The sequence below is a fragment of the Petromyzon marinus genome, chromosome 24 (assembly GCF_048934315.1).
Source record: "Petromyzon marinus isolate PM22_M1 ecotype Great Lakes invasive population chromosome 24, UKy_Petmar_22M1.pri1.0, whole genome shotgun sequence".
Taxonomy (NCBI): domain Eukaryota; kingdom Metazoa; phylum Chordata; class Hyperoartia; order Petromyzontiformes; family Petromyzontidae; genus Petromyzon; species Petromyzon marinus.
In genome coordinates this window covers 3,007,589-3,028,261 of record NC_133690.1, presented here as the reverse complement: position 1 = coordinate 3,028,261, position 20,673 = coordinate 3,007,589, and positions in this window count along the sequence as shown.

Genomic DNA, 20,673 nt, shown 5'->3' with positions numbered 1-20,673 from the left:
ACAGCTGTGGTGTGCATGGGCGTGTATTTTAACCCCGTGTGGCTCCGAGGCCAGCAGTGCGAGCATCGGGGGCCCCCATCACTCGCTCAGCGGGGGCCTGGTGGTAGTTGACCGACGCGGTGGAGGAAGGAGCGCAACGAGTGGACGTCGTGCCCCACCTGCCCGGCGAGGGTGGCAGGGTGCACGTCAGGGTGGACGTCAGGGCGGACGTCGTGCCCCACCTGCCCGGCGAGGGTGGCAGGGTGGACGTCAGGGTGGACTTCGCGCCCCACAATCGCTACCTGTGACCCTGCTTGCCCGCTGTCTTGCTTTATGTGTTTAGATGGTAGTGTGCCATTTTTGTTCACGTAGCGAAGCACTCTGTATAGGCATCTGATAGTAAATTATTGGCATTGTTTATTTTTGTGATGCTGCTATGTTAACTCATAACATATTTTTACATTGCTCTTTTTGACATTTTTTCCCCCATTCTTAGTTTGATTTTGACATTGAATTTGTGATGTGACTACTAGCTAATTAAGTGCTAAATTACTGCACGGGACGGTTATTGACATGTACTGGTTCCGTTCGTCAGACCCGTTCGCATCCGGAACTGTTCGTAAGTTGTAATCATGTACCTACAATATTTAAATGTACATATAGGACAGTTTTACAAAATATGTTAAAGTTCACAAAAAGGTAAGCATTGTGAAACTCAATAATACTGAAAAGTCAATGAAACATTAAGTCCTGACGTTGACTTGCTTGTTGGAAGGGGGACCACCTCCCAATTGCACACAGACACACACACAGACACGCACACAGACACAGACACGCACACAACGACGATCCCACGTATCCCCAAAACAGGCTGTTGTGGCAAGTGCTGCTAGCAAGCACCGCCGATGAAGGCCGGCACGGCACACGAAGGGAGTGGGTGGTCAGCACCACGCCCGGCCGCCTTTGTCTCCCCCTAGTGGCGGTGTTTACACAGCCCACCAGGTACAGGAACACCTTGCACTTTCGTCTGGTGAGGGACCAGAACATGGACGAATGTAAAAACAGAGCCTTTATATTTAGCTTGCACATTTATTTTGGAAGGCGAAAAACGCACATGCAAATAACGACACTAAATATATAACACGTACGTGCGAAACCTAACTAAACAGAAATAAAAGAAACAAAAATAAACGTAAGAATAAGTAAACAAAACATAAATAAATAAACACTATCACCACGCTTGGGGTCCATTATGAATATGTTGTGTGGTGAATGACGACTCGGAGGCAGGTTTCCAAATAAAGTTATAAAAACAATGTAGCAGTGATCTTAGGGGCCGTCCATGAATGACGTCACGCGATTTTGGGTGATTTTTGACCCCCCCCTAGCACCACGGTGTTACAAAAAGTCAGACCCCCCAACAACTAAAACATGCTTCAAATCGCTTTAAACTATTGTCATTGTAGTGCGTATTTAATGTGGCGCTGCACTCTGATGTTGTAGGAGAAAACATTTATTAATAAGTATATGTAATAAAGTAGAACGTGTTGTCTATATTTACTTAAAGTTGCGCATTTTAACGTGACGTCACATTTCTCACCCCCCCCCCTCGTCACACGTCGTCACAAATGTCTGACCCCCACCCCCCCCCCCCCCCCCAGGTGCGTGACGTCATTTATGGACGGCCCCATACCAGGCGAGGTAGTTAACATCTCCTAGCCACCCCAGCGCCCACACACCACGGATCTTCCTACGTAAAATAGTCGGGCGATAGTCTAAACAATTTAAATAGAAACTTAAACTATAACGAACGACTCATTGGTTTTTTCGGTAAAGTCACGTATGTAGAAATACAATAAAATTATATTAACACAAAAAACAATCACGATGTTTTGATCACAACGCAAGCGATCTTCATCAGGTGTCAAGAACAAATCACGGAGGTAAATACAACAAAAAGATGAGAGACGAGAATTCAACAAACCTGAAAAAACATTATGTGAAGCACAACCAGTCAGGCCAACAACACAGACACTTCCTGGCGGACCATGAATTTCAGAAGAGTGTTAAATTTCGTGTTCACTCTTCTGAAATTCGTGGTCCGCCAGGAAGTGTCTAACTGTGTTGTTGGCCTGACTGGTTGTGCTTCACATAATGTTTTTTCAGGTTTCTTGAATTCTCGTCTCTTTGCTTGTTACTTTTTTGGTTTGCCGGCACCTGTCCTGGGGGAAGGGAGGAGGTTGTTTTCAGAATGCTCATGAAGAACACAACAACTGTGACTCCATAAAATAACTTTGAATTAACAGCATAACGGGTCTTTCAGACTTGCTTCAACATGTTACGTTTGTTCATGCCGACATTACCGAGTGATGCGTTGTATACTGTGCTGTGTTTGCACAGAGGCCCCAACTTGTTGAAATGAAAACGGCTAGGTTGGCACAGTGGGGAGGCACGGGTGACGATTCATCTGCCAGTGATCTCAATCAGTCAAAGCCATGGCACCTGGGTCTGTCCCGTGACCTGTCAGTGAGCCTTCGATACTTCACGTGGCCTCAAAGTGCAGCTAGCCTGGCACAAGCGCCGTGGTGACCTCACCTGCACTTAGTGGCGAATGGCTGCTGTTTTTGCTGTTTACGTGTTTACACGTGTGTGCGTTGACATGTATGTGTTTCCACACATACATGTTAGCACGCTGCGCTTTGATTCCCGCTCACGGCAACACCAGTGACGATTACTTGAACCGGTCCTGGGCCTCACCTCGGTCGACGCAGCCTCAAATGAGTACCTGGTGCAGTGTGTAAACATCGCCACTGGGGAGACAAAGGCGTCCGGGCGTGGTGCTGGCCACTCACCCCCTCGTGTGCCGTGCCGGCCTTCATAGGTGCTCGCTAACAGCACTTGCCCCTACAGTCTGTTAAGGCTACACGGGGGATCTTTTATCTTTATATTCTTGGTTCTTTCTGTAAAGTCACGTAGAAGGGAAACAATAAAATAATAAAAATATAAAAAATAAAATTCTCACGACGTGTGAAGGTTTTCACACCTGATGATGATTGCTTGTGTTGCAGTCGAAACGTCGTGAGAATTTTATTTTTTAAATATTTTTATTATTTTATTGTTTCCCTTCTACGTGACTTTACCGAAAGAACCAAGAATATGAATCCCTGCAGTCACGAAAGCATTAAATAAAAAATATATTTGATCTTTGTTTCCACGTTGTGTGCGCGTGTTTACGCGTCGTGGTTACACGGTGCGGAGTTCACGCGCGCACAGAGATCGCTTCGAAGCAAATTCCGCTGTCAGTTAGAGAGGCATCGTCTTCTTTGCGTGTAACGTTACAACATAACTCAGCAGGCAATACGCCAACCTTGTCCATACATCGCTCCCTCCATCTACCGGTTTGAAGTGTGTTTGACACATCCCATCAGCCACACGGACCTTCTGGGGGAGCGCATACTTTCAGCAGAGTTAATTCAATGCGCGTACACAATCAGTGCCGCCGCAGTTTTGAACCGCCAGGCGGCGGTGGGTGCGGTCGTTGCGTTGTGTAATAAATAATTTAAGTTTTTTATTATTATTATTACACGCTTTTTATTAACTCTGTCTATTGTTGTATCCTCAAATCTTGTAACTCAATTTTTACCCACTTCCCAATGTGGTATCGACTGCAAACTTGGTATGCTTATGTCATACTGATGACAATACTGTATTCTATCATTAAAATAAAATATATATTTTTACAAATTCTTTTTAATGTTATTTTTTTGCTTGGGTCTAATTGTCCACGCTCAACTGACGTTGGCTGTAAAGCACCACGGTCCCTTACGTTGTGGCGAGATTCGATTCCACTTCATGGAGTCGTGGAGTTCTTTCAATACTAGTGCGGTACATTTTATTAAAGCGTGTTTAAAAAAAAACGTTTTTTTTAAACATTACTTTTACAGTGGGGTACGCAGCTGTAAAAAGGAGACGTTACTAATGTATTCTGTTTTTCACTAACGGCAGACAGCCACAACAGCGCAGTGGCAGGACCCCGGGGAATCTATCAGATTACTCAAATGACACAACTCGATTTTGTTTCGGTTTAAAAAAAAAGTTAATTATTTCTTAGGCGATCACCAAGTGTGTGTTCACGTATATTCCTATAATTCAGGTGTGCCATCACACAAGCTGGCCATGTCAGCATGAGAGTGGCACGTGCGATTGATCACAAAGACCAATGAATGATGAGACATTCTGCGTTCAACGTTTAGGAAACTCTCGCCTTGTTACAACAACAACAATGATGATGATGATGACAAGTTGTCCTGTGGCCTCATGTGCGGCATTGCGTGTGTTCCGCCGCTCTCACCTGGTCTGTCAAAGACAAAGTTCCCCCGTGTAGCCTTAGCATACTTTAGAGGCAAGTGCTACAAGCGAGCACCTATGAAGGCCGGCACGGCACGCGAGGGGGTGGGTGTGGCAAGCACCACGCCCGGACGCCTTTGTCTTTCTAGTGACGATGTTTACACACTGCACCAGGAACTCGTTTGAGACTGAGTCGACAGTAACCACAACAACAACTATCAATGACCATCAACAACAACCACCTCAACAGCAACCACCATCAGCACAAACTACCACAACAGCACTAACAGCCACCAGCTATAAACCTAAGTCGCTTTTAATCACCAACAACTGTAATCATTACCAACAACCACTACCAATGTCAACAACCACCACTAACCACAACAACCATCAATGGTCGCCAACAACAATTACATCTATAACCATCACCAACAGATATCAACCACTGCTACCTATAACGTCAACCACTACCACGAACAATAACAAAACACCAACAACCACCAATAAAACAACCACCATCAACACAACAACCACCACCATCTACCACCAATAAAACAACCACCATCAACACAACAACCACCACCATATACCACCAATAAAACAACCACATCCAACACAATGACAACCACCAGTCAACACCAACAACCACTACCAATAAAACAACCACCAGTCAACACCAACAACCACTACCAATAAAACAACCACCACAAACCGATAACAGTATCTTTCATCGTCAACTACCACCAACTACAGCAACAACCGCCAATACGACCAACATCACGCATGCACCATCATCGCACGCCTATATAGGGCACCGGTGGGGGTCTCTAACGAATTCAAATCACAGCCGAGCACGAGGTGCACGCGGCAGCGTCTCTGGTTGGATGGCTCGCACGAGCACACGGAACACGAGCCACGTGACCCGGGACTCGGAGAACGAGCCACGTGACCCGGAACTGGGAGAACGGGCCACGTGACTCAGTTACGTCACCCGTCGTCACGACAACCAACTCGCGCGCTCACGACGACGGATCTCCAGGCTGTGTCCAGGCAGGCCTCAACTCTGGTCCCGTTCGTGGTTGACGTGCGAATTGATTGGAGAGGCAAAACTTAATTGGTGTTAGAACACAACGGGAGGGATACAACAACATTACCTCGTCACCACTGTTGGAGAGAAGTCCCGTTTTGGAAAGAAAAAGCGGTAAGCGACCCTACTTGTACTACTACTACACTGGGTTTGTAGTGAGTGACTCGGGGAAAGAGCCTCCTTGATATTACAGACATAATCATAGCACCTAGAGTAATCATAGCACATAGAATAATCATAGTAGAGTAATCATAGCACGTAGGGTAATCATAGCACGTAGAATAATCATAATAGGCTAATAATAGCACGTAGAGTAATCTACAACACGTAGAATAATCATAGTGTATAAATAATAATAGCATGTAGAGCAATCATAGTACGTACAATAATCATAGCACATTCAATCATTATAGGGCGCAAAGTAATCATAGCACATCATAACACGTAGAATAATCATAGCACGTAGAGTATTCATAGCACATAGCATAATCATAGCACATAGAATAATCATCGCTGGTTGGGTGGCGCGCAGAGAACGGGGGTCACGTGACCCGCGCTTACGACGACGATCTCGAGGCAGGGCTCACTCTGGTCCCGTTCGTGGTTGACATGCGAACTGATTGGAGAGACAAGCGCGTTGTGACAACGATAGACTGTAATTTGAAGGTGCAACGATTATAAGAGGCGTGGCTGCTTTGTCTTGGGTGAGCTGCCTTTGAACAACTGCCAAAGCACATTATTCGGAGTGTTAAGTCCAGCAAAGCACAATCATGATAGAATGTGGGAAAGACAAATGCAAAGTTACGGGAAAATTATCGCGATAGTCAATAAGATCGTGAAAATTCTCGCATCGTATCGTGAAAAATGCGATCCTGGTAACCTTATAATTACTAACTAAAGTCAGAATCTTTCTTTTTACTGGAGGAATCCGATGAGTTATGAAGCTCTTTTCCAAAGATGTCCAGCAGGGGCAAAGTACAGGTAAAGCAAACAATCACCCAAATCATACAAATTAAACTAAACCATCCCCATCCTACCAGGCAAAGCCCACGAAGCTATTAACTTATTGTTCAGAAGCGCCATGGCTAGCACAAATGATAGCTCAACAAAGTGGCTCGTCATTTGGACATCGATAGCTGTGGTAACGGGCAGAGAGGCTGGGGAATGTGGAATGTGCGGCACGCCTCGCGCCTGCACAGAGGAGGAGTTCAGGGCCGTGAGCATGGAAGCACTCTATCTACTCCTGCTGCTGTTACTGCTGCTGTTACTCCTGCTGCTCTGCCTGCTGCTGTTGCTGCTGCTCCACCTGCTGCTGCTACTGCTGCTGCTCATGCTGATGCTGCCCCTGCTTCTGCTGCTGCTCCACCTGCTGCTGCTGTTACTGCTGCTGCTCCGCCTCCTGCTGTTTCTGCTGCTCCACCTGCTGCTGCTGCTACTACTGCTGCTCCTGCTGCTGTTCATGCTGGTGCTGCCCCTGCTTCTGCTACTGCTCATGCTGTTCCTGGTGCTGCTTCTGCTGCTGCTCCTGCTGCTGCTCATGCTGATGGTGTACCTGCTGCTGTTGCTGCTCCTGCTGCACGGTTTAGCTTCTGCGAGGCCTCTCATTGGGGAGTCGTTCTCCTCACTGAGACATTTCCATTCTAGATTTGAAGCTTTCGTGACTGCAAGGATTCATACTCTTTGGTTATATTCGGTAAAGTCACGTAGGTAAAACAAATTAAAATAAATTGAAGCTTGCGCTGCCTCTGAAACGTCGTGTTTTTATTGTTTATTTTATTTTAATTTGTTTTACCTACGTGACTTTACCGAATAAAACCAAAGAGTACATTTCCATTCCTCGCCTTGCTGCCAGTGACGGATTTGGTTTGATGGGGGCGTGCACGCTGTTATTGTTTTGAGTGCCCACCCTCTTTCTAAGATTCATCTCCTTCCCTATACTGGTTTAATACCACCAGCACCACCACGGACCCTTGCCCAATGCCAACGCTCCACTGTTATTTATAACTGGTCGTATTGGTTCTAGTCTTTTTACGTGAACTACGAATCGTGGCGCGATAACGTAAACACGCCACGTAACTGCATTTGGTGATGTTTTGGCTTTGATTACCAAATTTAGCAATCTTGTTTACCGTAACGCAAGCGCTTTACATCTTTTATGGCCATAAAGTTCTACAGGGACTCCTCTACTGAGGAAAATTCGACTTAGAGATACGAACAAACCTGTCTGTACGTCCAGTTTGCCTGTTCGGACCGAAAGTCGTAAGTTAAACCGCCGCGCAATAGATGGCATTGATGGCATCTGCAGAACTTGAAGAACCAGTGGCATCTATGTTTATAGGAGATTATACAACTTTTAAAGCCATTCTCTTATTTAGTGTACATGTCGTACAAAATGTTCGGAACCGACAGGAGTAAGTTGGACTTAGGAACAAATCAACTTACGAACACACCTCTGGATTCTGACTCGTTCGTAAGTAGAGGAGCCCCTGTATTTCCAAAATGGCCCACGTTATTGGGTGCCTGCTTCACTGGCACAACGAGTAAAGGTCGAGTCCTAAACGTGACCCCTTCTCTCGCTCCCCAGGCCATGGCTCCCCAGCGCTCCTCGTGCCTCGTGACCGCAGTGCTGCCAACGCTGCTGCTGCTGCTCGTCGCCCGCCCGTGCGAGCCGTGCTTCAAGTGCACGGAAGCCATCGCGGTGCCCCTGAAAGCGCTGCTGAACAGGATGGAGATCGACAGGCCCTTCATTCGCACGAAGACGTACAAGGGCGTGCAGAATATTATCTCCAAGCTGCTGGGAGAACATTCCAAGCGCTTGATCTGTGAGTCACCCTTTTTACTTTAATTTCATTTTTTTACTCTTTGTATTTACCAACTGAGGACCACTGAGCAATATAGTTATTTTTCAGAAGCAACCTGGCTAGCACAAATGATAGCTCAACACAGTGCCTTATCACGGGGAAATTTATAGCAGCCAAAATATTCTAAGCGCGTGATGTTGATTCTAAATGTGGAGGGAAAAACCGGAGGATCCGGAAAAAAATCCACGCGACCACGGGGAGAGCGTCACGTATGCTCCAAATATACAGGTGTCAGGGTTCGGGATTGAACTGACAACCTCCTGCATACCAGGCGAGGGAGTTAACATCTCCTAGCCACCGCAACGCGCTCGTTTCCTCACCGAGGTGCAGTACGAGGGCAGCCTGTGTCTCGGCACGTCACATCAACTGACAGGCCGAGAGGCATGCGGTGCAAAGAGTAAATATTTCATCAGTTTAACACGTAGGAGGCTTTTGCGACCAATATCATCCATAGTAGAGGTTTTTGGGTTAGATCGTGTGAATATAAATGTGTCGTTAAACCCGCCACCACCCGACACAGCCAATTATCAAGGTTTGTCAATGTTGTGGGTTTACTCTCCAACACACCGGTGTGCTATACTAGTCACGAATTGGCCACGTTCTGTTTACGTGACAACCCCTTACTAATTGGCTGTATCGGGTGGTGGCGGGTTGAACGCCGTATTTATATTTACACGATATACCCCAAAACCTCTATTATGAGTATATATATGTACACACACACACGTGTCTGAGATGTCTGCAATAAAGCTGTAAGACACGTATCTGAGAGATGATGGAAATGTATGCTCGAGATAGTGGATGTGTTAAAAATGTAATTTAGTCCAGATCTGTATGCAATGCATGTGTTAGACAGAAGAGGAATGTAAGATGTATTCAGATGATCTGGACGTGAAACAGAATAGAGATGAGATGTATTCAGAAGACATTGGAGGATGAAGATGTGTTTCAGAATATATGCAATGCCCACCGCAACAATCAGGGACGACTCGAAGACTTATCTTTCAACTCGGCGCGGCTTTCGTGACAACTCCACAACGATTCGTGAATGAGTGGCGTGCATCACCACCATCACTGTGGAGCCTAACACTGAACATTAAACTCCGCACACACCGCCCAGTCACTGCCACCAACTCTCCTCTCCGTCCACGTGGCCTCTCGGCCGTGTGGCTGTCCCCCTGCCCTCCCCCTTCGCCCCAGGAGGCCTCCCCTGTAAACGCCGCCCGCTGCCCGGGCGGCTCATGCAGGAGGTCGGGGGTTCGATCCCGACTCTAACGTCTGCTGTATATTTGGAGTTTGCGTCTCTCTCTCTCGCTCCCTGTGGCCGCGTGGATGTTTCTCTTTTTACCTCCACGTTGAGAAACGTGCTTCCGAGTATTTGGCTGAGAGAAGTGTCCACACCGATAAGTACAGTCCGTTGAGCTATCACTTGTGGCCAGGTCCGCTTCTGAAGATAAGCTGCGTAGCTCATTGGGCCTTGCCTGACAAAATAAAAAATAGTTTTACATTTGGGGCCGTCCATAAATGACGTCACGCACCTGGGGGGGGGTCAGACATTTGTGACGAAGAGGGGGGGGGTTGAGAAATGTGACGTCACATCAAATTGCGCAACTTTAAATAAATATAGACAACACGTTCTACTTAATTAAATAGACTTTTTAATAAACGTTTTCTCCTGCAACATCAGAGTGCAGTGCCACATTAAATACGCACTACAATGACAATAGTTTAAAGCGATTTGAAGCATGTTTTATTTTGGGGGGGGGGCAGAGCTTTGTGACGTCATATTTGAGGGGGGGGGCTGACTTTTTGAGACGTCGTGTGACGACGGGGGGGTGGGGGGGGGGTCAATCGTCCAAAATCGCGTGACGTCATTTATGGACGGCCCCTTTCCTTCTCCCCGCTCGCTCTTCCCCCTCCGTTGGTCCTGCCTCTTCTCTCCCCTCGCACCGCCCTCTCGCCTCCACGCCACTCCCCCCGTCCCTTCCCCCTGTTGTATTCCTACACTGGCCGTGTCCTCGCGCTAACACCCATCACGCTGCCCCTTGTCGTCTGCACATCCACCGGCCCCCTGTGGCCATTCGCACCCCCCCCCCCAGGGCTTTCCATTCCCCTCTCATCCACCGACTGTCCGCCGGAGATCGTTTCGCTCGGCTCCACCGCTCACGGCCTCGAGTGACCTCGTCCCTCCCCTGCTATTTCCTGCATACAGGATCGGAATATTTATTTATACTGGAGGAATCCGATGAGCTATGAAGCTCTTTTTCACAGATGCACAGTCACCGTGCCCCTACTCCTGCCCTCTGCTGGCTCCACACCCCGGTCTCTTAGATGTTCCATGCGCCGACTCGCTTGGGTGATTACATTTATATATTATGAGAAAATTAGGAGAGATGTTAATTTCGAAGAGAAGAGAGATACAGTCATCAAGAGAGTTATAAGATTATTTACATTTGTAGCGAGGTATGAAAGAACGATAGGAATTAGAGGCAGTACTGTATTTTCCCGCATATAACCCGCGGGGTATATCACTTTTTACAAACAAAACAAGACCCTGCGAGGTATATGGAGGTGCGGGCTATCTGAAATTTGTTTTACACAAAACGTTATTTGTGCGGGGTATATGCGTATGCGGGCTATATGCGGGAAAATACGATAATTAGAGAAATATAAGACGTAGGTGAGAGGCATTCAATATAAATGCACAGAGGTATAATTACCATGCATTCGTCCTTTGTCTCTTTGCATTTGATTGTCTCATCCTGCGTACATCATGCGTCTCTATCTCTGTGCCTGTCTCTATGTATGTACACTTATCTGCGTGTATCCATGTCTCTCTCTCTCTCTGTGTCTCTATGAGCCCATCTGTTTGTGTGTCTCTCTATAACTGTTTCTGCTTGAGTGTCTGTGTGTCTGTATCTCCATGCCTCTCTGTCTCTATGAGCCCGTCTCTCTATAACTGTCGTTCAGTGAGTCTCTGTGTGTCTGTCTCTCTCTCTGTGTCTCTATGAGTCCATCTGTTTGTCTGTCTCTCTATAACTGCTTCTGCTTGAGTGTCTGTGTATGTGTCTGTATCTCCATGTCTCTCTCTCTCTGTCTCTATGAGCCCATCTGTTTGTGTGTCTCTCTATAACTGTTTCGGCTTGAGTGTCTGTGTGTGTGTCTGTATCTCCATGTCTCTCTCTGTGTCTCTATGAGCCCATCTGTATGTGTCTCTCTATAACTGTCTCTCTGTGTCTGTGTGTGTGTCTGTATCCCCATGTCTCTCTCTCTGTGTCTCTATGAGCCCATCTGTTTGTGTCTCTCTATTACTGTCTCTCTGTGAGTGTGTGTGTGTCTGTATCTCCATGTCTCTCTCTCTCTCTCTGTGTCTCTATGAGCCCATCTGTTTGTGTGTCTTTATAACTGTCTCTCTGTCAGTCGCTGTGCGTGTCTGTCTCTCCATGTCTCTCTGTAACTGTCTCTCTGTGAGTCTCTTGTCTTTCTGTCTCCGTCTCTCTCTGTGTCTCTATGAGCCCGTCATTCTGTTTCTCTGTAACTGTCTCTCTGTGAGTGCGCGCTCTTTGTCGGTGCGTCTGTGTTGTTCACCGTTTTGTGGATTCGGAAAAGGCTGGCCGTGTTAACTGGAACGCTCTGTGTCCGTGCATGCGTGCGTGTTGTTCACCGTCTTGTAGATTTGTACGAGCAGGTGGAGCAAACCATGGGCTCCAAGTTTGTGGAGATGAACAACAGAATTGGAGACGGTACGTGCGTTCGGACTCGAGGGGCATGTCAGCGGGCTGACTCGCACGCTCTCGGCAGAAGTCGTTTCAGCAGCCTAGCTCAAGAGAACGCAAACAAACCGATACTTTGCTCCACAGTTTTCCAGGATTTTTGGAGAGAAAACAAATCCAACACCTGAATATGTTGTCTAACAAATGAGCAGCGTGATGCCACGGTGTAATGGTTTGTACACTATATAACTTGCAATCTCGTGGTCCCCTGTTAACTCCCTCGCCTGGTATGAAGGAGGTTGTGGGTTCGATCCTGACCCTAACGACTGTATATAATGGTCGCGAAAGCCTACGTGTATATTTGGAGTTCGCATGTCTCTTTCTCTCTCTCCCCGTAGTCGCATGGATTTTTCTCCGGGTCCTCGGGTTTTTCCCTCCATATTTAGAAACATGCGTTGAGAGTATTTGGCTGCTATACATTTCCACTTGGTAAGCTGCTTCGTTGAGCTATTATTTGTGGCCAGGTCGCTTCTGAAAAATAGCTATTTAGCTCAGTGGGCCTTACCTGGTAAAAAAAATAGTTAAATAAAAAATATCGTTCTCCGTCATGGCAGTTGAAACATCCGTGCAAGTTTCTGAAATATATACCTTGCAATTTGCAATTTCATATTCATGAGCATCTAAATTCAACCAGGCTGTTGTTAGCCAAACGCAGCACCGCAAAAATCCATCGTTGTACTGATCTCCTATGCTCCAATGTCCAGCCCCCACCACTGACTCCAACCCACAACGACCAGCATGGTGAAATAACCGCCATAACGAGTACGGCATGGGGAAACCATCATCCATCAGTGGATTGAGACAAAAAAGCGATCTACGTGTAGCAATGCAAGAGCATATGAAGACAGTGTACCGAACAAAGGGGTATAATGTGTGTGTGCTAGTGGGTGTATTGACCATTGGCACAGCAGGGAGTACAACTGGTGCATCTACCAGTCGTCTCAGTCAGCCAGCCCATGGCACCTGGGTCTGTCCCGAGACCTCTTGTCGGCGAGCCTTCGACACTTCACGTGGCCTCAGTGCACCTGGCCTGGCACAGGCGCCCTGGTGACGTCACCGTCACTTAGTGACGAATGGCGGGTGTTGCTATCGGTGTTGCCCATTGTGTGGGGAGCGGTAGCGTAGCGGATAGCGCACTGCGCTACGAACCCGGCAACCAGAGTTTGATTCTAGCTCACAGCCAACACCAGTGGCGGTTATCTGAACTGGTCCTGGGTCTCCTCTAGGTCGACTCAGCCTCAGATGAGTCGACCTTGGGTGTGTAAACATCGCCACTGGGAAGACAAAGGTGATCGGGCGTGGTGCTGGCGACACACCATCTGATGTGCCGTGCCGGCCTTCATAGGTGCTATTCGCTAACAGCGCTTGCCGGAACAGTCTGTTAAGGCTATGCGGGGGATCTTTGTCTTTGTTGCCCATTGTCAGATTGATTTGAATATCCAAAAACGGCCCTAGCTATATTTTGGATGATCTTACTCTTTTTTTACACTTTTAGTTGATAAATACGAAGTGGAAATGAAATGGTTGTGTCATTTATGGGCCTGTAAAGGAAACCTGCATCGTGTGACGTCACTTTTGTAAGCACAAAGGTACTACGTAATTACCTCAAATCAATGATCTGAAAGTAAAAAAAAGATCGTCAATTTGTTTTACAAATCCTAACATCGACAACGTTGAACTCTGAAATATACAGGCTTACTGTATTTGTGTAAGAGAAGAGACGGTCAGCCGTGAGTGTTGCTACTCACGCTAAAGACTGAAAATTGCACGCATATAGTGGGTGTTGTGACGGTTAACTTGAACGAAAAGTTTGACTACATGAAAGTAATCAGGGCCTAGATCGCTACGAATTAAAACAGCATTCAAAGTAATGACGGCGAACATCGTGGATAGCAAATCGCTTGATTTAATACAAATACAGTAATGCCATTAATACATTTGAATACCTCCCCACCCTCCATGACAATGTGGAACGATTTAATGACACAATTAGTGGCGAGATGTTAACTACCTCGCTGGGTATACAGGAGGTCGAGGGTTCGATCCCGACCCGAATGCTTTTATATTTGGAGTTTGCATGTCTCTTCCTGCGGTCGTGCGGATTTTCTCCAGGTCCTCCAGTTTTCCCCTTCACATTTAGAATCAACATCACGCGTTTAGAGTATTCGGCTGCTATAAATATCCACGTGATACGCCACTTCATTGGGCCATCACTTGTGGTCAGGTCGCTTCTGAAAAAGAGCGACATAGCTCGGTGGGCTTTACCTGGTGAAATAAAACATAGTTTTAGTAGTTTAGTTGAGCATTACAGCAAGACCTGAGTTTGATTCCCAACATGTGCACCTCTCTGCGTGCAGTTTGTTCTACGCCTGTTCTGCATGTGTTTCCACCCAGGTCCCTAATGTCCTCCCATAGCAACAACAAAAAAAACAATACAGTATTACTGGTATTGGCCAAACACCCGAATGCTGATCAATTATCTGCAAAATAAACAATTTGGATTTCTCAAAGCAAGATCACCCTCTTCTGCAAAGATGTGGCATAACTCTCCGGAAAAGTCTTGACATTGTTGAGGGTTTCCTGGCCCAATAAGAATAATGAGTTGCAAATATTTATTAAATATTTATTTGATAATTGCAGTCATGTTCGTGGCAACTCGTGGTTTCAAGAGTCACGTGAACCCGTGACTCAATGTAAATCCAAAGGGATTCACCATGGGCTCATACACGAGTGATTCGTTGCACGTATCATGAGCTTAAGACTCAACGGTTAATCATTCCATCCCTGGTATCTAAACACGTGATGTCTGTTGGTCGCACCTTAAATGCTGTCTCGGTTTGTTTATAATGTGCGCTTCGTACAACTCCGTATCAGCATAAACACAAACACTGCCGTTTTTTTACGTGCTTGATCACGCCTGCCTTGTTAACTATGTATTGGTTCTGTCATTCACAGTTTCCGGTCAGCTGAGTCAAAAACACTATGCCAGTAAGTGTGGGGAAAAACATTGAGCCTGACTGTGGGAAATTCAGTTTTGATTTGTTTTGAGAGATCCGACTGGTTGCTTTTTGCTATGCTTGGGAATATTTCATCTCTCAGTGCGCCGTAGACTCTTGTAATATTTTCACAAAAACTATTCAAAAGATAACCACCAAAAGAAAAATAACCAACCAGCTGTTATCAATACCAAAACCCAGAATTATATCATTCTGGAGCAAAACTGGAAAATAAATATATATTAAAGTTATTTTTACTTAATAAAGGTACAATATTTTGGGTAGACATTTAAATATGTCTACCCAAAATATTGTGTGTGCCTCAAAAAACACAATAGTGGTATAATTGGTTATGAAATTCTCGTAATACAAGAAATTAGCCTGCCGATGGTGGCCATACATTGCTGTATTCCAGCATTGTGGAGGCAGCGAGGGTTGGTGGACCGCACACAGATGTTACGGAACTCCCTGACTGTGGGCGTCGAGGTGCTGCTATACCCTGGCTTGCCAGGAGAAGGCGCGACAAGAAAAACATGGACTCCACCTTTTCCATCTGTACATTGCATGTGTTGTTTAGCCAACACCATCTGACACAGCCAATTAGTAAGGTTTGTCACGTAAACAAAACGTGCCAATTAGTTACTACTTCAGCACACCGGTGTGTTGGAGATTAAAGGCACAACATTTACAATTTGAGTACGACGTTTCGCTGGTAATTACAACCAGCTTAAATTTTGATTTAAAGCTTTCGTGACTGCAGTAATTCATATTCTTAGTTTTTTCGGTAAAGTCACGTTGAAGAGAAACAACAAAATAACAAAATATATATAAAACAATAAAAAATTCTCACGACGTTTCGACCATAACTCAAACGGTCATCATCAGGTGTGTCGGTTTGCATAAATTTATTTTGAAAACGGCATATTTATTTATTTATTTATATAAAAAAAATAACGTTTGCGTCACGCGCAGCGATTGGCAGTTTGCCCAGGACTAGTCCATCTATTTTTTGAAAAGAGGAGGGGGGAGACGAAATTTGTTTTTATGTATGCTGTCTGAAAGCCACTGTAAGCGTGAACAATCAATCAAGAACTGAAATGATTTATCAAATCTTTCCAATGATTGCTAAGATAGAATCCATCTTCTCGGTTGAAATTGTCTCTGTGCTTGTATATGTGGATAGCCTCATGAACGAATCTCTCATGGAAGCCAGATGGCTTACAAAGAACCTCCGTCTTGGAAAAGTCAATGGCATGTGAGCCTACTGAATTAGAACAATGATCTGCTACGGCCGAGGTGTTGGTCCTACCGTGTTTAAGGTCTGCTTTATGTTCACGAATGCGGTCCGAGATATGGCGTTTGGTTTCTCCAATGTAACTACTACCACAGAGGCAACTTAGTTTGTAGACACCAGGGTATTGTATGTCCGGAATCACATCTTTTACAGACGGAACCAGATCACGGATTTTATGTAATGTGTTGAAACGGACCTGGATCTTGTGTTTATTCAAGATTTTGGAGATATTTTTTGTGATCCCAGCAATGTAGGGTAAAGTGATTGTTTTGAAAGGCTCCTCAAGAGGGTTCTTCTTCATGGTTTGAGTGATAGCTTTGCGGATTGTATAGTCGGAGTAACCATTAGCCCTAAGAGCTTGGTGTACGTGCTTGAGTTCACTGCTTATGTGTTCCTGGTCGGATATGCATTGGGCTCTATGATACAGAGTCTTGATGAGAGAATTCTTCTGTGATGGATGGTGGTGGGAATCCGGTTTCAGATAAGCATCCGTATGGGTAGCTTTCCTGTAGACAGAGTGGCTCATTGAACCATCAGGTCTCTTTTTAATTAGGACATCCAAAAAAGGTATCTTGCCATCTATTTCGACTTCCATGGTAAATCTGATGGCTGGGTGTATGGAATTGATGTGGTCGAAGAATTGGTCTAGAGCAGGCCGGCCATGTGGCCAGATGACAAAAGTGTCATCCACGTACCTCTTCCATAAGGTTGGGCGCAGAGTGGCAGTCTGGATGGCGTCAGTCTCAAATTTCTCCATGAAAATGTTAGCTATAACTGGAGAAAGGGGGGAGCCCATTGGGGTGCCCTCAGTTTGTTTGTAGAAAGTTCCATTCCAAGTGAAGTATGTATTGGTTAAACAGTGTCTCACCAGGGGGGGTACCTCAGTGTTTAGTCCTTGATGAACCAAGTCTTCAATGATTGCAATGGTGTCAGGTACAGGAACCTTGGTGAATAAGGAAACTACATCAAAACTGACAAGCAGGTCGTCTGGGGACAGGGAAATACCCTTGATTGTTGATACCATACACGAGTGATTCGTTGCACGTATCATGAGCTTAAGACTCAACGGTTAATCATTCCATCCCTGGTATCTAAACACGTGATGTCTGTTGGTCGCACCTTAAATGCTGTCTCGGTTTGTTTATAATGTGCGCTTCGTACAACTCCGTATCAGCATAAACACAAACACTGCCGTTTTTTTACGTGCTTGATCACGCCTGCCTTGTTAACTATGTATTGGTTCTGTCATTCACAGTTTCCGGTCAGCTGAGTCAAAAACACTATGCCAGTAAGTGTGGGGAAAAACATTGAGCCTGACTGTGGGAAATTCAGTTTTGATTTGTTTTGAGAGATCCGACTGGTTGCTTTTTGCTATGCTTGGGAATATTTCATCTCTCAGTGCGCCGTAGACTCTTGTAATATTTTCACAAAAACTATTCAAAAGATAACCACCAAAAGAAAAATAACCAACCAGCTGTTATCAATACCAAAACCCAGAATTATATCATTCTGGAGCAAAACTGGAAAATAAATATATATTACATTTTTACTTAATAAAGGTACAATATTTTGGGTAGACATTTAAATATGTCTACCCAAAATATTGTGTGTGCCTCAAAAAGCACAATAGTGGTATAATTGGTTATGAAATTCTCGTAATCCAAGAAATTAGCCTGCCGATGGTGGCCATACATTGCTGTATTCCAGCACTGTGGAGGCAGCGAGGGTTGGTGGACCGCACACAGATGTTACGGAACTCCCTGACTGTGGGCGTCGAGGTGCTGCTATACCCTGGCTTGCCAGGAGAAGGCGCGACAAGAAAAACATGGACTCCACCTTTTCCATCTGTACATTGCATGTGTTGTTTAGCCAACACCATCTGACACAGCCAATTAGTAAGGTTTGTCACGTAAACAAAACGTGCCAATTAGTTACTACTTCAGCACACCGGTGTGTTGGAGATTAAAGGCACAACATTTACAATTTGAGTACGACGTTTCGCTGGTAATTACAACCAGCTTAAATTTTGATTTAAAGCTTTCGTGACTGCAGTAATTCATATTCTTAGTTTTTTCGGTAAAGTCACGTTGAAGAGAAACAACAAAATAACAAAATATATATAAAACAATAAAAAATTCTCACGACGTTTCGACCATAACTCAAACGGTCATCATCAGGTGTGTCGGTTTGCATAAATTTATTTTGAAAACGGCATATTTATTTATTTATTTATATAAAAAAAATAACGTTTGCGTCACGCGCAGCGATTGGCAGTTTGCCCAGGACTAGTCCATCTATTTTTTGAAAAGAGGAGGGGGGAGACGAAATTTGTTTTTATGTATGCTGTCTGAAAGCCACTGTAAGCGTGAACAATCAATCAAGAACTGAAATGATTTATCAAATCTTTCCAATGATTGCTAAGATAGAATCCATCTTCTCGGTTGAAATTGTCTCTGTGCTTGTATATGTGGATAGCCTCATGAACGAATCTCTCATGGAAGCCAGATGGCTTACAAAGAACCTCCGTCTTGGAAAAGTCAATGGCATGTGAGCCTACTGAATTAGAACAATGATCTGCTACGGCCGAGGTGTTGGTCCTACCGTGTTTAAGGTCTGCTTTATGTTCACGAATGCGGTCCGAGATATGGCGTTTGGTTTCTCCAATGTAACTACTACCACAGAGGCAACTTAGTTTGTAGACACCAGGGTATTGTATGTCCGGAATCACATCTTTTACAGACGGAACCAGATCACGGATTTTATGTAATGTGTTGAAACGGACCTGGATCTTGTGTTTATTCAAGATTTTGGAGATATTTTTTGTGATCCCAGCAATGTAGGGTAAAGTGATTGTTTTGAAAGGCTCCTCAAGAGGGTTCTTCTTCATGGTTTGAGTGATAGCTTTGCGGATTGTATAGTCGGAGTAACCATTAGCCCTAAGAGCTTGGTGTACGTGCTTGAGTTCACTGCTTATGTGTTCCTGGTCGGATATGCATTGGGCTCTATGATACAGAGTCTTGATGAGAGAATTCTTCTGTGATGGATGGTGGTGGGAATCCGGTTTCAGATAAGCATCCGTATGGGTAGCTTTCCTGTAGACAGAGTGGCTCATTGAACCATCAGGTCTCTTTTTAATTAGGACATCCAAAAAAGGTATCTTGCCATCTATTTCGACTTCCATGGTAAATCTGATGGCTGGGTGTATGGAATTGATGTGGTCGAAGAATTGGTCTAGAGCAGGCCGGCCATGTGGCCAGATGACAAAAGTGTCATCCACGTACCTCTTCCATAAGGTTGGGCGCAGAGTGGCAGTCTGGATGGCGTCAGTCTCAAATTTCTCCATGAAAATGTTAGCTATAACTGGAGAAAGGGGGGAGCCCATTGGGGTGCCCTCAGTTTGTTTGTAGAAAGTTCCATTCCAAGTGAAGTATGTATTGGTTAAACAGTGTCTCACCAGGGGGGGTACCTCAGTGTTTAGTCCTTGATGAACCAAGTCTTCAATGATTGCAATGGTGTCAGGTACAGGAACCTTGGTGAATAAGGAAACTACATCAAAACTGACAAGCAGGTCGTCTGGGGACAGGGAAATACCCTTGATTGTTGATACCATACACGAGTGATTCGTTGCACGTATCATGAGCTTAAGACTCAACGGTTAATCATTCCATCCCTGGTATCTAAACACGTGATGTCTGTTGGTCGCACCTTAAATGCTGTCTCGGTTTGTTTATAATGTGCGCTTCGTACAACTCCGTATCAGCATAAACACAAACACTGCCGTTTTTTTACGTGCTTGATCACGCCTGCCTTGTTAACTATGTATTGGTTCTGTCATTCACAGTTTCCGGTCAGCTGAGTCAAAAACACTATGCCAGTAAGTGTGGGGAAAAACATTGAGCCTGACTGTGGGAAATTCAGTTTTGATTTGTTTTGAGAGATCCGACTGGTTGCTTTTTGCTATGCTTGGGAATATTTCATCTCTCAGTGCGCCGTAGACTCTTGTAATATTTTCACAAAAACTATTCAAAAGATAACCACCAAAAGAAAAATAACCAACCAGCTGTTATCAATACCAAAACCCAGAATTATATCATTCTGGAGCAAAACTGGAAAATAAATATATATTAAAGTTATTTTTACTTAATAAAGGTACAATATTTTGTAAGCCATCTGGCTTCCATGAGAGATTCGTTCATGAGGCTATCCACATATACAAGCACAGAGACAATTTCAACCGAGAAGATGGATTCTATCTTAGCAATCATTGGAAAGATTTGATAAATCATTTCAGTTCTTGATTGATTGTTCACGCTTACAGTGGCTTTCAGACAGCATA